The sequence below is a fragment of the Parasteatoda tepidariorum genome, chromosome 12, assembly GCF_982258835.1.
Source record: "Parasteatoda tepidariorum strain Cologne lab strain chromosome 12, Ptep-v5.0, whole genome shotgun sequence".
Lineage (NCBI taxonomy): Eukaryota > Metazoa > Arthropoda > Arachnida > Araneae > Theridiidae > Parasteatoda > Parasteatoda tepidariorum.
Window position 1 is genome coordinate 7,954,833 of NC_141766.1, and position 22,612 is coordinate 7,977,444.

At 28.8% G+C, this 22,612-nt stretch overlaps 1 protein-coding gene across 8 annotated transcripts in view; it reads right to left on the bottom strand.

The window, feature by feature from the left end:
- Positions 1-22,612, bottom strand: part of LOC107443783 (plexin-A2) — a 285,630-nt gene that overhangs the window by 173,856 nt on the left and 89,162 nt on the right. Inside the window, exon 1 of one of the 8 annotated variants that reach the window (XM_016057778.5) lies at positions 13,145-13,266. The exons of the other annotated variants lie outside the window; for them this stretch is intronic. The gene's annotated coding sequence lies outside the window, so the exon portion shown is untranslated. Of the gene's footprint in view, positions 1-13,144; positions 13,267-22,612 lie in introns of those variants that run through there. 8 annotated transcript variants of the gene reach the window in all.

Below are 22,612 nucleotides of genomic sequence, written 5' to 3' on the forward strand. Positions count from 1 at the left end.
TAGCAAGACTCGAAGAAGCGATGGTTATCTAGTTTCTGAAATACATTCACGTTTTTCGATCGCTTGCTCATTAGAATATAGAAGCGAACAGGACAAAGCGAGGGAACCAAAACCTACCACTTTCTTGACAAGTTGGTCACGCATCGTGCTTCCCCGACGGTAAATGGTTGCGAAGAAAGCAATTCTAACTCTTTTGTTTATCATTTTCCGATGTCTTTTAAGAACTAGGGGTCGAGGGAAATAAATAAGCTAAGTTAAAGATGCGTGAGAATGCGTAGTTACCAAATGGCAACAATAGCATACAAAGGAGTGGATCAGTTGTTCCATGGATCTTTTTTCAACCCCAGCTATTTGTCGCTTATTATACCTTTGGCAATCTATTTCAAAATCAACCCTTTCAATCTCTATTTTCCGGAACAAATAATAGTTCTGCCCAAACATATTTTTGTTTAACTCATTTAACAGTGACAGAAAGGCAACTCGAATTCATTATCTTTTTTAACCCTTTAGGGGTGTTATTTTTCATTTCTTTCAGGGCTGGGAGTAACTATTTGTTTAACTTTTTAACTTTCACGGTTTAGTGGTTTTAGGGTTAAGCAAATTTAATTATGCATCGTAGAAATTTATTTCAGATATTCTTGGAATATATTAATTAGATACGTACTATAATTAAATTAATGAGCAGGATTAAAGGTAAACAAGCACACGAATAAATAATTTGCTTAGTTATTGATTTATCACATGCAGGATCCTTAAATTATATTGATTCAAAAAGATTAAAAAAAAAGAGGGAATAATTTAATTTTTCCAATTAATGTTTTTCTATTAATGAATTCAAGTGTTGTAAGAAATAATTAAGTAAATCTGAAATAATTGCAGTTTAGAAGAAACAAAAAGAATACTTTTTAAATGATTTTGAGGAAGCTAAGAGAATCCCTTCTATATATATTTACAACTATAAATGTTCAACTCCGTAGCCTTGCAATTTTGAGCCCAACTCAGAAGACAGGGAAATTTCTGGATCAAGTATTGGGACAAACTAACCTTCGTGGACTTTTTGATGAAACTAACCAGCATTTGTGTTACATGAAGAGGAAAACCCCTGAAACCTCCCATGATTAACCCGACGGCAAGGGGATTCTAACCCATGATCCATTTTCAATTAATGATATTTTACGTTAGCAGTGTGTTCGGTGCGAACCGAGAGCCAAGTTGGTATCGACCAGCCACAGCTGGGATTTGAACTTGGGCCATCTCATTTGGGAAGAGGAAGCTTTATCTTATGAGCCACAGTTTTGTTTATTTTTGAAATTCCCCCTTTATGAAAATGGAAAAAAATGTCTATATGAAAAAAAAAACATCCTCAGTTTTCGAAAAATAAAAGTCGTTTGGGCTCTAAGTCTTTAGTATTTATAAAGAAATTCCATTTTAAACATTAAAAATATTTTTCTGTATATAAGTCTACTTAATTCTAGAAATCAAGACAGTATATATGGCTTAAAATTACACTTTATCTTGAGTTAAGTCACTCTGTGTGTTTTTATTTTTATTATTTACTTTAGCAAAAAGAACTTAGAAAACATTCGAATACAGAACATTAAGTGAATCTCACGTTTTTATAATAAAAAAAAAAAATGGTTAAATAATTTACAAGGAAATAACACCAAAAACATTTAGATTTTGTCAATAAACTGGGATACATTATTTTATGATACTATAATAATAGTTAAGTTTTAATAATTCACTTTCAAATACGAATTCTTTTAATAATAAAAAAATCATCAACACAAAATGCTCCAAATTAAAAGTCCTAGGAGTCATTAAGATGGCGAAAATTAATAATATGGTAATACTGAAGTATTAACTTCTATAATCTATGCTTTTCATCATTGATTGAATGGAGTTAGTTGAGAATTAAATATCATTAAACGGGTAAATCTCATACTGTGAAAGAAAATGAAGGGGAGGGGTGGAACTGATACAAAATTAGAATATAATTAAGCAGCATAATGATGTTCCTTTGCTATAGGTTACATTTTTACAGTTGGATAATTTTCTGTTAATTCAAAATTTTCATCTGGCAATTTCGAAGCTCGTTAGGCGTCCTAGATTGAAACAGATTCAAGATGATATTCCTATTTATTAACTTGATTAAGAATTTGGCCATTTTATGGATAATATGTCAAATACATTCCAACTAAAGTGTGGTCAAAATGTCAATGAAATATGTGCATTTATATCAGAACAGAAACAAAACAAAGATACATGAGTTTAAGTTAAAAAAAAAATGATAAAGAAAATATGTTTAAAATTGATAAATCGAATTTTTAGAAAACATAAAAAAAAACATTTCCTCACATAAAACCTATGGAAAAAATATTTTTTAATAGTACAAAAAATAATGATTTAATTAATTTAATTAAAAAAGTTACAGAGCCAGTTTAGAACTTGTTTTAGAAATTGTGTGATAAATTTAGAGATCAGACTTTAAATGAAATTTAAAATGTTTAATTTAGCAATAATTTAAAATATAAAATAGTTTCAAAGAACGCCGACAGCTTTTTTAAAAGTAAAATATTTATTTTTAATTAATTTAATTAGAAATACTCAGAGAGCATGATCTTTTCAGTAACTATCAGACTTTTTTCTGAACTTCTATCTGTGCTTCTTTTTAGAAACTGTTAGACTGTTTAAAAATATATATATTTAAAGGGATATTGGGGTCCCATCAGCGTCAAAGGTTTGAAAATTTGCAACACAAATTATTACAATAACTTTAAAAAAGTTACAAGAAAAAAGAAAGAAAACTAAATGTTTTAATTGCCTTTGTTCATCTAACTATAGGCATAAAAATGCAATTCACTGAACAGTTTTGGGAAATGAAAAAGTGCAATTACGTAGGAGGGGCAATTAAGAAATATCAAGAATATTCGTCACATTTTTTAGTTTTATTTCTTAATTATTTTTTATTCCTTTAAATACATCTTGAATGCCAAAGTTTATTCGCAAAATAAAAATTAAATTCATTGAACATTTTTTAGAAAAGGAAAAAATAACATTAAGCAATAAAGACAATCAAGAAAATGTTGGCATTTTCTAGTACTTAAATGAAAAATTCTAATTTTTAGTTCTTTATTATTTCATTCGTCATATTTACATAAATTCAAGTTACAAAAAAAAAAATTAACAAATAAAATTCAATTCGTGACGATTTACATAATTAAACGAATAACTGTTATTTCCAGTTTTTTTTATTTCGTTCGTTTAATTACATTTTGGAATATCAATACTCATTTATAAAAAAATAAAAAAAAAACAGTAAAAATGCTACCCATTAAAAAAATTCGGCGAATAATAAAAATAATTACGCAATAAAGACAATTAAAATATATCAAAGTCGTAATATATAATAATTAAATGAAAAATTTTAATTTTTAGTTCCTTATAATTCCGTTCGCCGCAAACGATATTTTTACATAAATCTGGGTTCCAAAAACGAATTTTAAGAAACAAAATTCAATTCGTGACATTTTTAAATAATTAAATACACCGTTTGAACACTTTTAGAACTCCAAGTCACAATTTAATTTATAAACTATGTATTATTAACTACGTAAAATATGTAATTATTTAAATTGCATACAATGTTACTGCATTATCTGCTAAACAATGATGTAATTTATCCTGGTAATAGGAAGATATTTTTAACAACGGCGGCATACACGTAAATGTGCGCTACTGATTGTGAATTTGTTTTGACCTGTTCGACCTAACGAAATTAAAGTTTTAGATTGGGCCTCTTAACATAAATGACCTTTAGTAGAGGGTAAATGGTCTGTGTGTGGTCTAAGAAGAAAAGAAAATATGATGGAATTAGCGTCTTTCGGTAAATGTTATGGCAATTAGAATTTTTGCATCATGGTTTAAACTTATATTTAAAAAAACGTTTTCACTTATTTAACAAATTCGTAAAAGAACGATTTTTTGAATGAAATAGGCAACAGAGTTTTCGTAATACTTTCCACGGTAAAAACGAAATATTTTGTAGATATTTTACAAGTTGCATTTCTTTAAAAAAAAAAAAAAATACCACTAAAATAAGCAACGGTATTTTTAATGGAGTGAAGATAAACAATAAAATTTTTTTTTACAATTAACTATAAGAGGTGGTCTCAAATCGTAAACAAAAAAAAATAATTTTGAAATAAGAGATTACGCACAAATTGTAAAGAAAAGAAAAATAAGAAAATTCTGAAAACGACCGAATAGAACGATTTTTTATACCTATAATGGGAATCAGATTCACCTAAAACGGAGCTACAACATGTTTAGAGCAAATAATTGTATTATAATTTTTCCTATAAAATAATCGCGATTTATTTGTATTAGATCAAAACATGTTAGTTATATAGATGATTAAAAAGAAATGCTATTTTCATTTAAATCAGTTGCGCAAATAAATTAAAAAAAAAATAGGTTAAGGTTGAACGTGAACTAATTAAACTGCCCTTAATGATTTCATAATATTCACGCGACAGAAAAACTGTTACTGTACTAAGGATGCGATTTTATGGGAAATATTAAGCAATGTAATCCTTAAGCACAACACAAGTAATTGCCAAACAATTTCCGATTTTAATATTATCTGAAAGCTCGAAGAACATTAGAGAAAAGGAAATACCGTTAGTAAAACGATTCCAATTAAATGCATTCGGATTTTCATATTCCAAACGATATTTTAAAAATAATGATCCATTTCCAATTTAATGTGAGGCTAAATTGTTTCTGAAATCTCTTACCATAACATACAATGAATTGTTGTCCCGCCGGACACGATTATGGATTTTTTTGATTGTTGTTTCTTTCGATGTGTTTGTTTTTTTATCCTCGTTAATTCAGAAAAAAAATTCTCCTTGTTACAACTTTCCCTCGCGATGATCTCTCTCATTTTGCGATAGTTTCGAAAATCTAGTGCGTGGGAGAAGGAATTGTTTTTGTTCCAAACCTTCCGTCATAGAGGTATAAAAAAAAGAAGAAAAAAAGGAATATGTAGTTAAGAAAAAGTACCACAAAAACCGTAAGAAAGAACGTACTCTAGAAATGGCAGACGATAAACGGGAAGAGAAAGCTAAATTACCCACTTCATGGGGGGAAAGGGGTAGCTAACGGTCAGCTGTAGTTAACCTTCCAGGGTTTTTCGTTTTGATCATTTAACTTTTTTTCATTTTACTTTTTTTTTCATTTCTTTCTTTTCAAGTACCTTTGTAAGTCGTATTATTGTTGGAGAGTAAAATAAAAAAATAAAATTAAATAAAAAAAAAATAACGATTCTTGTTTTGATACAGAGAACGGTTAAAGCAGCTTTTAAAATTGTTGAAACAATGGCTTGGATTTTTCAAACTTTCATTCAAATCAGTTTTATAGGTCAGAGATTGTTTTCCCACGATTTTCTCTTCAGTGATAATGCATATACAGGGGAGAAAGCGTTTAAAACCTAAGTAAATGATTTTAATACAGATATATTAATTCTTTAAACGTATTCATACATTTTATTTTTGTTAAACATTTGAAATGTAAAATGATAAAAAAAAAATCTTTGAAGAGGGTCTACTAAATTTTAATGTCAATAGTCTGCTTTTTTCAATGAAAAAAAAATTTTCTTTTTTAAATCATAATTTAAAACCCTATTACTGAATCTAATGATAATATTCACTATTGAATGCAAACATATAAATAGAAATTAAAATATTAAATAGTAAAGGAAAATATGAAGAGATTTAGTGCACAAGTAAAGTAATTAAAAAAAATGAAGTCAAAATTGAATTTAGTTAAAAAAAAAAATTCTGATTCAGATCGCTTAGTAACGTAATAAGAACGAAACCTTTGAATGAAATTAATTTAATTTTTCATCAAAATTTTATCATAAAAAATTTGTGAACTTAGAGAATATTGCAGAAAATGTCACTAAATAAATTTTTTAAAAGGATTTGAGAGATTTGTAATTAAATCTAATTTGAAATATTTTCATTAAATTAATAATCAAAATTATTAATAAGACGCATAAACTATTTGAAATATATTTTGCATTTTGTTTTATGTTGCTACGTAGGACTTATTTTTCGCTTTTTTCCTCCTCTTTAACCACACGAGGAATCACAACGGGAATTCATTGCGATTTTAAAACTATTAATTATGAACTGCTGTTAAAAAATTATATATTTCTATCATCTCACTCCACGTAATTTTATATTTTTTATTTATAAATTTTTTGTAATGAAATAGCAAAAGAGCAAGATTTTTTTCCCAAACTAATTTTAAAGGTAAAAACAAATAGCAAAAGTATTTTTCAAAACAGTTAAACTTTCAGTTAATTTTCAGTTAAAATTCATATATATTTATGTCTATTTATAGATTTTTTTTTCGGGGGTGGGGAGCTTAGGTGGGTAGCGAAGAAGAGACCTCGAAATATGCTTTTAAACATCGTTATTTACTTTTCCCAAATAAACTGATGCTTTATGTTTACTTCACTTGGCAATATCATGTAAAATACAAGACTGTCAACCAAACAAAAAAAGAAAGAGAAAAATATAACTTCTTTTATTCTAGAGTTTTAATTATTTTTTCTGATGAAATATTAGCAATATTATTCGCAAAAAAATTATCATTTCATGCGACAACAGAATGTTCGAAGAAGAATCTTAACGAAAGATATCATGCTGCTAAATTAAACTCGATAATCAAAATTTAATTAAAAAAGAAAAATCAAAATGGTAAAGAAGAGATCTCCTAAAAGCTTACCACGGAGACTTAAGCCTGAATTGCGGACGGATGATGAATAAATTAGATATCGTGCAACTAAATCATACTCGATAATTAAAAGTTTGCTAAAAAAGCAAGCAAAATGGTAAGGGAAGATGTCTCCTAAGAGTTTACCACTTAAGCCTAAATTGTTAAGCCTAGCGGCATCTTTATACCATTTCTTAAGTTTAACGGCATTAATATATGGTATAAAGATGCAAACATTTTAAACCGTTATTTTTTAATAAACTATGAAATAAGGAAACTGTAATAATACAAACGCATTTTAACACCAATTATGTCTGTTTTACGATAGAGCAAAACGTTGTTGGTCAAGTAATTCAAACCAAACTGTTCCAATTTATCTGCACTTCAAGCAGATAAAAAGCTCATCATTACTAAATGGGCACAAAATGATTGTTATTACATTCCCTAGAAATACGGCGATAAAGCAAATAAAAGACACTAGAAAATGGTGGGGAAGTCAGACTCCTTCTGCCATATTAAGGAATTGTTTCGAAATAAAAAAAAGAACAAAAAATCACGAAGAAAATAAAATACAAGGAAATGCTTTAAAAGGGTAAAATGAAAAAGATAACACAGAATTTTCTTAGAGTCATGTCATTGAAACGAACGGTTCTCAAGCATTAGGGAGCACGTTGTACGTCTCCTTAGGGGCAGTTTTGGAAACGTTTTATCTCAAAGCCCCGGCGCATCTTTCAACATTTGACTTGTGCTGGGGCGCGAGTACATCGTTTACCAAGATATAGGATTCATTTCATTAAAAGGACCAAACGAAACTTTCATCGATTACAGCCACTGTTTCTTTCTTTCTTTTTTGCTTAGAACATATCTCGTTTGGAACCAAGGCCTTCGGGGCTTCGAACGTATGCGCTTTGGGGTGGTTTTAGCGGTATCTGCTTGGAAAACATCCAGAAACGTTTTGCAACCATAAAATAACACAAGAAAAAAAAATGCAACAAGAAATGCAAACATTTTTGCGAGAGAAATCTTGAAAATGCAAAGTCTTACGTTCTTCAAGATGTTGAAGAAACCCAAGGCGCGGATAGCGGGTGGAAAAAAAAATCAATTTTTATATCGCAACAAATATCCATGAATTTGTAAACATTTTTCCTGGTTTGAAATTTCCTTTCTCCGCCCTTCTTTCTTTGTTGTGGCTGGAATTTGAGGAATTTTGTGATAGATTTTGATGTGGCGTTTTGGTGAAGTAAAATAAATAAATCGTGGGGCGTTATGTATTAAAGCAAGCAATTCTTACCCAATATTTTTAAGAATGCGTGCGATTAATCTGAGAGACTTGGCGTTATGCATCACATTTCTCTTCAAGACACAATACATATACACCCAAAGAATTTTTCAGTTTTATAAGTTAAATTCAATATTTTTGTGAAGTTAACAAAGCAATGAATCTTTCTCGTTTTTAGTACTCAACATCAGTAAGATAATTACTAATTAATAAGCAATTCGTAAATTTAGAATTCATAATTATAACAGTACACTATAAAAATGAATTCTCAAAACTTTCTTTATTTTGGACAAAACCGTTTTGTTGTATAAGCCCCGAGCAAAAATTTCATCAAAATGACGAAATAACTATCTTCAGTTCTTCGAGGAAATGAATTTCGTTAAAATTGAGGAAATATTTCCCTCGTAGTGTCTAACATATCGAACTTTTCTAATACTTTAGTATTTTTCAAAAAAATAAAAATCTTTAGTAAGTTTTTTTACACATACATATCAAATTATTATTTTGTCATTAGTGTTGTTCTATAATTTAATCACCATATTCACGACCACTCTAAGTTATATACAACGGCATAAGACAAAGAAAATCAAAAATCATTAAAAAATATTTTATTCTTAAATATTTTCGTAACTAAATTTTGAAGCACTTACTTAACTAGAGATATAAGTATTGTAATTAGAGATATAATAAGTACTTCCCAGTTAGAGATATGATGTACCAACGTAATTTGAGATTAACTATGTCAGATACGCATTTGCATAATTAGAGATATAAGTATTAACCTAATCAGGGATATAAGTATTAACATAATTCAAGCCATAAGTTTAACCTAATTAAAGGGACAGAATAGAACCACACCATAGAATTCGTGACACAAAATCGTGCACATTCAATCCCCCCCCCCCCCGAGAGATAGGTCGGAATGTTTAAAACGAAACCATACTTCTATAATAGATAAAGACTAATATTGGTGACAAAATGTTTGATGCATAGTTGTCATTGTGAATAAGAGATACTTTTGCGACAAATTTAATTTTTTTAAGCAAAGGAAACGCCCGAGACACGAAGTTCACTACATTTGTTAAGATTATTTTAAGAGAATAAGATTTAAATAAAAACTTTATTTTTGAATATTTAAACAATCAATGAAGAAAAAATTATGAAAAATTCACTAGTGTTTTAAGAAATCTGTTTAAAAGTAGTCTTTAATTTGTTTCTTTCACATTAATGAACGACATGAAGTTTTCTGTTAAATATAGCTGTTCTGTTAAATATATTTGCCTATGTTTAGTTATTTGTCAAATGACAAACAATACTGTGAAATCAATTTTGAAAATAATTAAATCAAAAATTTCATGATTCATGGAACTAATGATACCATTAATGGAAATAATACAAATGTATTTAATTTTCCAACCTTCGTTGAACAACCAACCCAATTTTTGAGGTTACGACTACCAGCGTTCAACTTCGTAGGCTTGCAATTTTGAACCCAACACAGAAAACAAAGGAACTAAGCTGAGTTTCTATTTAAAAAAAATAATCTAAAAATTTGTTTCATATTTATTATTATTAAAACATAAATTTGGCAATCAGAATAGTACCCATAAAACTTGCTTTAATAAATCTATTGGCTCAAATTATTATTTCATTTCTAATTTATACGCCTCTAGCAGTTCCGCAAACAACCCTTAAAGCCAGAAAAGATAACTCGTTAAAGCCGTAAAAAGGCACTTCATTTTCATCTAAGTTGAAGTTTATCAATATATATTCATTCTCCTAGAATCTAAAACATTCTCCAATTGAGGACGCAGATTCCGAAGAAGAAAAATACCAAGTACTGATTTAACGGTAAAAAAAGAAGACTACGAATCAATATTCATCAGGAAAGTCAGTTACTAGGTCCCTTTTCCTATTTTTTATTTAATTTTTTTCAGACTCAACGTTATTTTGTTTTGGGGAGAGAAAAAAACAGAACCAACGGTTGTGCCACGGATATTTCTGAAATATTTAAATTTTTCGCCGAGGGCAATTCTTTCTTTTTTCGTCTCTTTTTGCGAATTAATATTTGTGCGATTGCGGTGGTGAAGACTTTCTCCTTGTTAGTAATGAGAAAAAGAAAAAAAATTAATGTATGGCTGGATGTAAATAAAGGTAAAAAGAAGTCTTAAATCGATAGGCTGATGCAATGAATGCAGTGGGATACCAGAAACAATTTAAATTAGTTTTCTAATTGATTTTGAATGATATTTCACACGCTAAATTATTTGCTTGCTCTCTTTTTAATTTACATTTTAAGGGTTAAATTATTTGAAAGAGAATTTTCGGGGTTAAAAAGGTTTATCTGAGAGTTAATTTTACTAAAAGTTTTAAGTCGCAGATTCGGAAGTGGAAAAATAGCAAGTACTGATTTAACGGTAAAAAAAGAAGACTACGAATCCAATATTCATCAGGAAAGTCAGTTACTAGGTCTCTTTTTCCTGTTTTTTTATTTTTCTCTTTTTTTTCAGGCTTAACGTCATGTCGTTTTTGGGAGGGGGAAAAAAACAGAACCAACGGTCGTGCCTTGGATATTTCTGAAATATTTAAATTTTTCGCCGAGGGCAATTCTTTCTTTTTTCGTCTCTTTTTGCGAATTAATATTTGCGCGATTGCGGTGGTGAAGACTTTCTTCTTGTTAGTGATGAAAAGAAATGAGAAAAAGAAAAATTTTAATGTATGGCCATTTGTAAATAGAGGTAAAAAGAAGTCTTTAATCGAATTGTTGCTGCAATGAGCAGTGGCTTGAAAAAAATACCAGAAGCAATTTAAATTAGTTTTCGATTGATTTTAATTGAAATTTCAAATGTTAAATTATACGTTTGCTTTCTTCGTAATTTGCATATCCTTTCTTTTCCAAACATTTTGAACTGATTTTACTGTCCAGCTCAAATTGATAATTAATAAAGTGCATTTTAAGAGTTAATTACTTAAAAGGCGTTAAAAAAGTCTATCTGAGGATTAATTTTAATAAAAATGAAATAATTTAATACAAATAACATTATGAAAAATTGCAGGAAATTCTACCGGATAAATTTTGGTAAATTAACATAGTTCAACAAACAGGATCCGGGTAAAAGGAATATTTTGCTTATCGAACTTTTCTTCTAAGTAGTAAGATTAATTAATAATTCATTAATAAAAGTAACAATTTTAAATTATTTAATCACTGAAATCGAATTAAATTACGGATTTTAAGAATATGATCGTATATTATGTTTAAAATAATCTTTTAATTTTTTACGAAGAAAAACTAGTTTAAATTTTTCTGAAGTATTGGGTACTAACTAAGATTATTTTGGTGGTGAGATTTAAAGACCCTTGCATTAATGTAGTAACAGTTTAAAATAGTTTATTGTACAAAAACTAAGCACATACTTCGGTAAACAACCCCATATTTAAAATTCCTAGATGAATACTAAGCCCTAGTTCCTAAACTACAACTCTAAATATCCACCCAAGTGAAATTAAATCCCAGCAAATAAACTAAATGTCTAATTAAATAATAATAATAATATAAATTATAACCGTTCTCGGCAACAATAATTGATGGAGTAATCGATTAATATTTGTGATCAGTCCAAAAAAGAAAGAAATTCATCAATATGGCAAAGTCAAAATTGATTTAAAGCAACCCGAAGTCATAACACTTTATATTTTCTCTTTATGCATAATTACACGCGAAGCTCAGAGAAGCGATCACCAAGCAAAAATAAAATCCAGATTTATGAGCTGAAAATGATCCTTTTTAAGTCACTAAATTCAGTAATTAAAATATATTATTGTTAGTATCAATTACGACAGTCCACAACAATTACTGATCGAGCAATCCATCACAGACCAAAGACTGCGGTTTGTCCATGAAAAATATGGCATGGACAAAATTAATCGACTTTTAATGTGAAACAGGCTATAGATGGTTGCTAGTAAACCACATAATAGACCACATATTGTATAAATTAAATAAATTTTGCAAAAATAATGGGCATTAGCCATGTAATGTTAAAATTCCTATCTATTACATCGAGTCTACAACCCACAACATAACTTTTTTTTACACAATCTCGAATTTAAAGAACTCATCAATATTATTATCTTCTTATCTAGAGAATAACTGCCTTCAGGGCAAAAACTCGAAGAAACCACAATACCATGGCATCAATAAAAAAGTGCTAGATTTTTTTTCCACCAAAATATTTTTCATGGCTGCCAGTCATAACAAAATCTGATTCATCCCATAAAAATAATCAGAATAAACTTGGAAAAAAAAATTCCTTTAACTAGGCGCGTAGCCAAATTTTTCGACAAAAAATAAGCACCTTTTAAGCTCTTTTCAGGCACTCAAAAATATTTTTGAGCATTTTAACTTTTGGCATAGTTTTTGACAAATCTCAAAAATCATGAAACTTTGAATCATGTAGAACGAATGGTGTTTTCATACGCTACCGACCGACGGTACGCCGAAATAGATTGGAGTTGAATTAATTGTGAAAACGTTGAATAGAACAACGAAAAGTGTCTTTTTGCATAATTCGTGGCGAATATCGACATGATAAAGTAAAAATCTCATTTTGGAAAATGGAAAATTATGCACTTTTTAAAAACACCCATTAAAAAAGTACCTTCAATTGCTTCTAAAGAACGAAAATCGAAAATATACACCTTTAAAGCACTTTTTAGAAACGCTACTCACCCTGTTTAAAAGTAGATACATATAAAATATCTAAAAGGAAACAACTATATACCCGATGTAACCAATGTAGGTTATTTAATTTTGGTGCACGTTTTCTAACTGAATATTGTTCCAATAGCAATGAATAATAAGTAATCGGATTATGGCGATTAATTTAAAAATTATGGCAGTTATTTAAAAGTTATATAATATAAAAAGAAAATAAACAAAAACATATATCAAAATTTTATACTTTAAAAGCTATTTGCTTATGACTTTTAAAGCTATATACTCCATTTACACTAAGATATTTACATAGCAAAGAAACTCAGTAACTAAAAAGAAAAAAAAAAATGATGTATACATACAGATTTAAATGTAATCCAACGGAAAAGTGTAAACACACTCGCAAAGAACTCACACGAAATAATGTCTGATGAATAGCAGGTATTAAACTCCAAACGTAGCTGAATGGGATGCGGAACCCAACATGAGGAATGTGGGGGCTGGCAGAGGGTGGGGTGCCACTTCATTAGGGGTTGAACACTTTCCCAGGCTTCCCCCACCAAAACACAAGGTCAAAAGGGTAAACATAAAAGAAAGTTGGCGATTTTCTCACTAAATTTTGAAGTTACTACATTTCCTTGAGGAATAATTTCTAGTTATTTGAATGCAAATTTGAATTTCACATTGTGCAGTTAAGAATAAATTTTAAAAACGAGAATTTAGATATATTGGAACATTTGAATTAAAATCTACCATAAGTTTTCAAATGTTTAATTTTAAAATCGCTAATTATTGAAATTATTTCATTTTTTTGGGAGATACTTTTCATGATTTTGTAAAATACTTTAAATTTCGCATTGATATGTTATTTAGGATAGTAAAATAGTAATTTTCAAATAAAGAGGAGCAAAACGACAATTAAGGTAGGTATATTGGAGCATATGAACTAAAAATCTTCCTTGAATTTTAAAATTACTAAATTTAAAATCATTAAATCTTTGAGTTTAAAAATTACTCCATTTCTTTTAGTAATAATTACCACAGTTTATAGAAAGTATAGCTTTGTCACATTTATACAATGGTGCAGTTTAGAACAATTCACAAAAAAAAAAAAAAAAAAAAAAAATTTAGTTATATTGGAACATTTGATTTAAAATTCACCATAAGTTTTAAAATTTTAAGACACTATATTTTACGCTTAGTTTTAAAAATACTCAATTTCCTTGAAAAATAATTTTCTCATGTTTGTGAGAAAAAAAATCTACATATATTTGGAGCATTTGAACTGAAATTTCGCATTAAAAGTAATTAATTTTCGATATAATTTTTCAAGCTTTTCAGGTGATCATTCTTACTAATAGAAATGTTTTGTCGTCTGGCAAATTAAATTAAATTAATTTTCGCTGTTCGAGCTTTGGGACAGTTCTGCATTAACCCACTTACGAAGTCACAATTTTTCAGTAACATTTTTGTATATTGATATTCAATGCTATGAAATATGAACAAGTAATTATTTCTTAAAAAAAGTCCTGAAAAGTTTTGTTTCTCTTTTAAAAAAATCGAAAAATCTGTAAAACATAAAGACTAGATTAAAAATAAACCAAGCAAAAAAAAAAAGAACATAGTACTGAATCAGGTCTAGTTTGCTCAACCAGCAAACATTTAATTAGTACATATATAGTATCATCATAGTTGGCCAGACAGCGCAATGTGGGCCAATGCCTTCCCCTGAAGATTTCTCCATAACGACTTCCGATTTATCTTTGATCTCCAATTCTTTTGATTAATTGCAAGAAAATCAGACCTCGCCGAGTCAGCCTATCTCTACCGCGGCCTTTTCCACTTTCGCTTCCTAAAAAGCAATATCTTTTTAATTGAATTGACATTACTCATTCGAATCACGTGGGCCATCCATTTCATTCTATTTATTTTTATGTTTTTAATAATACCGGGTTGTTTATACATCTCGTGAAGTTCAAAGTTCTTCAATTATTGTTTTTATTTACACCACCAAGTATACTCCGCAAAATCTTACATAGTATATTGATTTGAAATTAATAAAACTTAAATTCTTTTTAAGTTCATACACAATGCAGAATGGCAAAAAAAGACAACAATAACATTGGCAATTTTTAAACAATGTGTAATATTTAAAAGGGAAAATACATATATATATTTACATAAACCATTTTCATAGGCAGGGGGCGTACTGTAGCGGTCGAAGCTCTTTTATTTAGAAACGCAATCAATGCTTGAATAATATTTATTCTTTAAACATAATGCATTTTATCCCTTCTTTAGGGATTAGAAAGACGAACTAGGTAAACAATTCTAAAGATAGCTTTTAAATATTTCATTCTAATTCTAAATTCAGTAATATTACTCCCAGGCGCACTAAAGCACAAATGGAAACGGTTGAAATTGGATTTGCAAATACTTTCTAAGTGACAAAATTCCTCTTAAAACTAAGAAATAAAATTGATTGGAAGAGATTTATAAAGTTTCAAACCTGTCGTTATTGATGCTCGTTTGAAAATGCAAACAATATTTTATTTCTCCTTCAATTACAACGAGTTAGTCTTCCCATTTCCCCCTCCCCTAAGAAAAAAAGAATAATTAAGCAATGAGATGTTTATATTTCATTGATAACCTAAAATTGAATAGTAAAATTACAGTTAACACGGAACTGGTTTTTAATTCGGTATATAAATATTTTCTAAGTAGAAAAGTCTGGTACTCAAAACGATAAAATAAAATCGTTTGGTTAAGATTTGTTAATAACTATAGATTTATTCAACTTTTTTCACAATTTAAGCGCAATATTTCGAAGAAAAATAATATCTTAAGACATGAAAGTAAAAAAAACCTATTTAACCACTTGTAATGAGTGTGTGTGTGGGGGGGGGGATTACCGCTGTTGAGGCTCGCTTGCGAGTACAAACAATGCTTTGTATAATATTTGACCTTCAATCACGATGTATTTTTATTCTTTCGATCCCATAAGAAATAATAAGTAGATAAATAATTTTGAAGATCGCATGCAAATATTTTTGTCATTACCTAAAATTAAGTACCAAAATTACTACCTGCGAACCAAATCACAAATAAAAACCGCATGAAAACAGTTCTAATTCGATATCAAAATATTTCCAAGGTGATAAGATTTGATCTTCAAACGATAAAATAAAATCGTTTGGTTAATATTTGAATAACCCAAGAACCTCAAGAATAACAGAGAAAGATATAGTTGCGTGCACACAAACCATTCATACTCATTCGACCGATTGCGTCAATTAATCGACTGGGGGGTTTTCTCAGAGGAAACGCGCCTTCTTGGTCACATGATCGGAAGAATACATCCTATCGTGCCTATCTTTAGAGTGCACGAAATCTGAAGATGACTCGCTGTCAAAACCATCTTGCTGCAACCGATATAAATGGTTTCAAAATTATGCAAACGCGTGACATCGTCTCTTAATAAACTAAATAGTTATTAAATTCATCCGGTTTCCTCTTAAAGTCTCTTTTTAAATCGCCGACGTGACCATGACTTTGCTAAATTTATTCCGGGAAAAAGATTTTGTTTAGAGTTTGACAAAACCTTACAATGACCCTTAAAATGTCAGGGAAAAAATCAATACCCATTTGTAATTTTTATTGGTCCAGCTATTATCGTTACAAATTCCCATGTCATCTTCTACGCCAAGCATTATGTTGTTGATTATTATTTTTTTTACACAAACAGCTACCCCGAATGTGTCAAAATCTTCCAGTGATGCATTGCGTTTAGCATCAATTTGTTTTTAACGTAATGTGACACTTTAAGCGTAATTTTTTTGGTGTTCATTTTGAATTCTCCGTATATTTTGTTCACAACGATAATTTTTTTTCTTTTAAGAAGAAAAAATTGAAATTAAATTTTTCTACTTTTAATAGTTTTACATAAGTGGAAACCAATTTTTTAATTCTGTGGAAAAAATTAGCACTTTATTTTATTTTTAAATTGTTTAATGTTTTATAAATCTTTTTATTTTTTATTTTGCATGTTAACAAAAACTACTTCGATTTTTAATCTGCGTTCATGGGAAAGACATATTAAAGCAACTAAATTATAGCATTGGTATCAATTTAAATTTCCCAATCACAAATAGCATAAAAATCTTGCAGAAAATTTAAGAGAAATTTGCATTTTTTTTCTTAAACATATTGTTGTTTAATTCTACGAAAAATATGAAGTGATTATGCGAAAAGTGGATTGTAATTGCGATTATATCATTTCATTTGTTAATAAACTTCGAGAACCAATTTTAGCTTCAAATACCAGGTCCTAAGAAATCGGTTCAAATAAAAAAAAAACAATAGCTAATAAATTTTCTTTGATTAAACAATAGTTTAAACAGGCAAGCTCTTTAACAAAGTTTTTGAATTAAAATTTAAATATATCTTTTGAATTAAAATTTAAATATATCTTTTGAATTAAAATCTAAATATATATTTTGAATTAAAATTTAAATATATCTTTTCAATTAAAATTTAAATATATCTTCATTTTTTTTGAAAAACGAATCAATACCGGTTTCGAAAAGTATCTAGAAATTTGACAAAAATTCTTTTATTTAAAAAAAAAAAAAATTTATTCATGAAAAAAAAAAATCAATACTAGTTAAGACTTTTTACAAGTATATTTAAGAACTTTTTCCATAAATAGAGTTTTATTCGAATTAAAGTTAAAAAAAATAATACAAATGAAAACATAAAAATTTTGAGCAAACCATAGAAGCAATGGTTTAATAATAATTATTTTAATAAGAACATTAAACTTCTATAACTTTCTTAAAGATTTTTTAAGTTTCCTAAATCATGTAGAACATTTCGTATCCATTGCAATTAAATTATCAGCAGACTACAAAAATAAGATTTAAGCGCGGATATAAGTTTTTTCTTTTTCAACATCCAAATAAGTAATATTTCATAAGACCAGATAATAACATCATTGGGGAAAAAAGATCACTTCTTGTAATTAGAATGCTTAAATCTTAGCTTAATTATACGTCTACTAAATCTTAAATAATCCTTTAACTTATTATGCATTTGATCTATTTCTTAAACAAGCATGCGATGGCATAGTCCTTTTATTGCAGGGGAAAAAAAGATCTTGGTTTAAATAATAACTTTATAGAACGCGATTATAGTGAAGAATAATTAAACGAAAGCGCCTCTGAAAGAACAGCAGCGCCTTCTAGCGTTTTTTAATTGTATTTATTTGATGCATATCTAATCTGCTACATGTGTACGATCATAAAGTACTTTTTTTTCCTTTTTATCTTTCATATGGTAAGTCTTGAACGGAAACAGAATCTTAAGATAATTTTTAACGCCATCTTGGTTTTAAACACCAACACTTAAGAAAAAGTTGAAAAACAGGATATTCTTTAGCTTGAAGTAGATACTTAGAACAAAATGATATGATATTTCCCAGCTAAAAAAAAAAAAATATTTCGCTTACATCAAAAGAAATTTTGTAAGTAGGTTGTTAAAATAAAAACTATTAGCAAATTATAGTACCGACGAAACAATTAGTTAATTATCTCAGAAACATCAAGAAATAGCAGTAATTTAGATAAATAGCTACTTTATCTTTAGTTACACCAATTGATATTGACGTCGTTTACAGGTGGTCCCTTAAAAGCAATGATTTTTGATATTGTAATATATCTCTAATTTAACAATGTATATATTTTTACACAGAAGAATTTAAAATGCTTATGTTAGGAAATAGTGAGTAAACTTTTTTAGCAGTATTTAACAGATGAGAAAAAATATTTCTATTATTTTATCTCAACTTATTCCTCAATATTTAAAAAGTAAATCCCGTTTTTTTTATTTAAAAGAAGGTTTTCTTTCTGTCTTTAGCATTAAAAGCATATTTTACATTAAAGTTAATCGATCATCATGGTATTTGTCAGTTGCTTCGAAATTTCGATTGAAGAATGTAGGTTTATCTTTGTACCATAATATTTTTTTTTCGTTTGATATATTTTCAACATACCTATCTAAAAGAAAAAAAAACTTGCTCCATTTCATACTTTTTTTTTCAATTTTCCTCCGTATTTCGATAGATTAAAAGAAATTGATTTCTGTTTTAAATCAAATTTAAAGGCAAAATTCAATCTTCTTTCTCTAACCAATTTCAAGTGATGTGGGATTCGTGTGCCACTATTTGGAGGAAAGATTCGGACACTTTAAATTAAGAAAGTTAATTATAATATTTTACAACAATTTTAATAATTGAGTCGGGATAGGTATAAGAATAAAGCACTCATTAGCTAATTCGAATACAGTTCTAGTATAATACCCATCACATAGCTGGTGTAAATAATCTTCAGCAATAAAATGATCATGGGCTGAAGCCTGTGAAACGTCAAGCTAACCGTAAGAGGTTTTTCTTTCCGAATAAATCATGTCACTTAAAAAAGTCTTCTATTTTACTCAAGAACTTCCTTGCCTTCTGAATTGGGTTCATATTTATAAGAATACGGAAGTAAATGTCCTTTCTCAAATCTACTATTTGGATGGACTAGTCATCAACATTCATAAAACAAAATCGTAAAAACATTAAAATTAAAAAAAAAAACTCATAATAGCTAAACTTTTCATTTCTTTATGCTTTATTTAAGCCTTAAGTTAAGCCTAATATCCTAAAGTTAATCCAGAAACATCTCATAAGCGTTCAACGAACGCAAAAAATTTTGTTCAGTTAAATGACGTCATTTTGAGAAAATCTCAAGAAACAAAATTTAATAGCTTTCAGTACTTTACTTAGCAATCTCAAGTTAAAAAAATAAATAAGTAGAACACAAAAGAAGACATGGTTGTCCTTGAAATCGACAATAGCTACTTGTATAATTTCCGTTACACACAAAGGGCACAAAAGATTAAGGGGCTAGCTTAACACGCAAACTTTAACGGAAGAGAAATATAATCTTTTATGCGTGCATCATGCCGAGGCAGTGATAAACTCTTAAATTCAAGGGGTTGACCAGACTCAGACTCTTGTAGCATGCAATCCTATTATTATATAGGAGTGGGTTGGGTAAATTTTGTCTCAACTTTTAATCCATTACTTCATGCTTTTCATTTTAACACAGACAATTTTTTTTTAAAGGAAATAGAACTCTCCACTGATTTAGTAACAAGAAGAGGGAAATGAAGTAATTATAAAGAACTAATCTAAATTGTACAACTCGAAGGTTAAATTAAATAAAGTAAATTGAAGATTTAAAAAAATATTAATTTTAAATAATATCACATTCCGCACCGTAAAGGATTTTTTATTTTCCGAATGCAAGACAAAGACAAGGCTCAGTCGCATCCTTTTTTTTTTTTTTTCTCTTAAGGAAATAGAACTCTCCACTGATTTAGTAACAAGAGGGTAATGAAGTAATTATAAAAAACTAAATTAAATTGTACAACTCAAAGGTTAAATTAAATAAAGTAAATAGAAAATTTAAAAAAAAAAAATAATTTTAAATAATATCACATTTCGCACCGTAAAAGATTTTTCATTTTCCGAATGCAAGACAAAGACAAGGCTGAATTTTTAAAATTCAGTCACACCCTTTTTTTTTTTTTTTTAAGGAAATAGAACTCTCCACTGATTTAGTAACAACAAGAGGGAAATGAAGTAATTAAAAAAGAAAAAAACTAAATTAAATTGTACAACTCAAAGGTTAAATTAAATAAAGTAAATAGAAAATTTAAAAAAAAAAAATTTAAATAATATCACATTTCGCACCGTAAAGGATTTTTCATTTTCCGAATGCAAGACAAAGACAAGGCTGAATTTTTAAAGTTCAGTCACACCCTTTTTTTTTTTAAGGAAATAGAACTCTCCACTGATTTAGTAACAACAAGAGGGAAATGAAGTAATTAAAAAAGAAAAAAACTAAATTAAATTGTACAACTCAAAGGTTAAATTAAATAAAGTAAATTGAAGATTAAAAAGAAATTTTTTTTAAAAAATAAGATCACAATTTGCACCGTAAAGGATTTTTTTTCTCCCGAAAGCAAGACAAAGACAAAACTGAATTCTCGAAGTCCAGTCGCACCTTTCTCTAAACGCATTTTATATATTTCTTATTTTATAACCGTCGTTGAACAGCCGACCCAATTTTCGGGACTATGACTACTAATGTTCAACTCCGTAGCCTTGTAATTTTGAACACAATCCAGAAGACAAGGGAACTCCCGGTTCAAGCATTGGGAGAAATATGCCTTCGTAGAGGACTTTTTGATGAAACTAACCAGCATTTGTGTTTCATAGAGAGGAAAACCACGAAAACCTCCCAGGGTAAGCCTGACTGCAAGGGGACTTAAATGTATGATCCGTCCACTGCTGAGGGAGCTCCAAGGTTATTATTACTTTTTGCAACTATGAACCAATTAAAGAATATTATTATTATTGCAATAATAAATAAAAGTAAAAAGGTCTTGGAATTATTAGATGCATGTACCTTATAATCGAGGGCATGTTTACAAATTAATTATTTTTTAGTTTGTTCGGTATCTCGTATCTGGTATCGGTATCACGTATGAGACATCCATGGATTATCTGAAGAAAAAATGAGAAAAAGTCTACTACCGCAAAAAATATTGCTTAAGTTAAAATTGATTGTAAAATAAAATAAAAATAAAAATTGCAAACCATATAACCTTTTTTTAACACGGCAACACGCTAGATCAAGTTAATTACTTTAGCGGCGCAATCATAAATATTAAACTTGCAATTTATTTAGAAAATTAATTACACATAACCATTTTCTACTTTCATTTCGAATTAAGATACACATTAACTTAAATACTCTTAAGAAAAGTTCAATTAATGAGTATAGTTTAATATTAAATCTAAAGACATGCAAACAGAGGTGAAAGTGTCATATTATAAATTGAATCATTTGACAATGATAACTAGGAACAATATTACTCAAGTACCTGATTTAGTACCAACTTTATAAACAGAGTTATTTATAATGAATATTCAGGATATCATTTGCCAAGAATGAATTAGTGTCCTTTTCATAACTTAAGATGAAATTCTCGGTCTTTCCGAAGTTATCAAGCTTAAGAGTGGTAAAGAGGCGTCAATTAAATTGCTGAGTACCCCAAGAGTCGACATTTCAGTTTAATGATGTGTGCTATGTACAAAAGGGATAGGGTGAGTGTGAAGGGGGTCTACCTCTGAGGAATTTCTAATTCAGGCATAACAGTTCCAAATTCCTCCGCCTGCAGATAGCGCCTGACAAGGACAGTGGTACGAATTGAAATTTTGGAGTATTTGAGCGAGGATGGAATTCATTCCCTACCCAAATGTGGTGTGTATGTCACAAAATATGCGACACTGGTAGTTTTGTAAAGTGGATTTTTAATTTATTTTGTTAAAAATAAAGTTATGCGTTTCATATAAGTCAAAGAAGAGCTAAATGAACGGTTTGTTTTTTTTAGCGTAAAAATAAACAATTCTTCAAAATTATAAAGTATGTACAGCAATTATGAAATTGAAATTAGTGGTATGAATTAAAATTGTCTTGATTCGAAAAGAGAAAAGTCTTTAAAAATAAGAATCGAATTACGGAAAACTTCATTAGAATCGCTTAAGAAAATAATTTATGGGAATGGTATAAGATGATCTATCAAAAAATAACATTTGGGTAATATTTATAACCACTTGTAGCAATTAAGTTTCCCTTGTTATTTAATTTTATAACTGTCGTTGAACAGTTAACGCAATTTTGGGTTTTCGATTACTAATGTTCAACTCCGTAGCCTTGTAA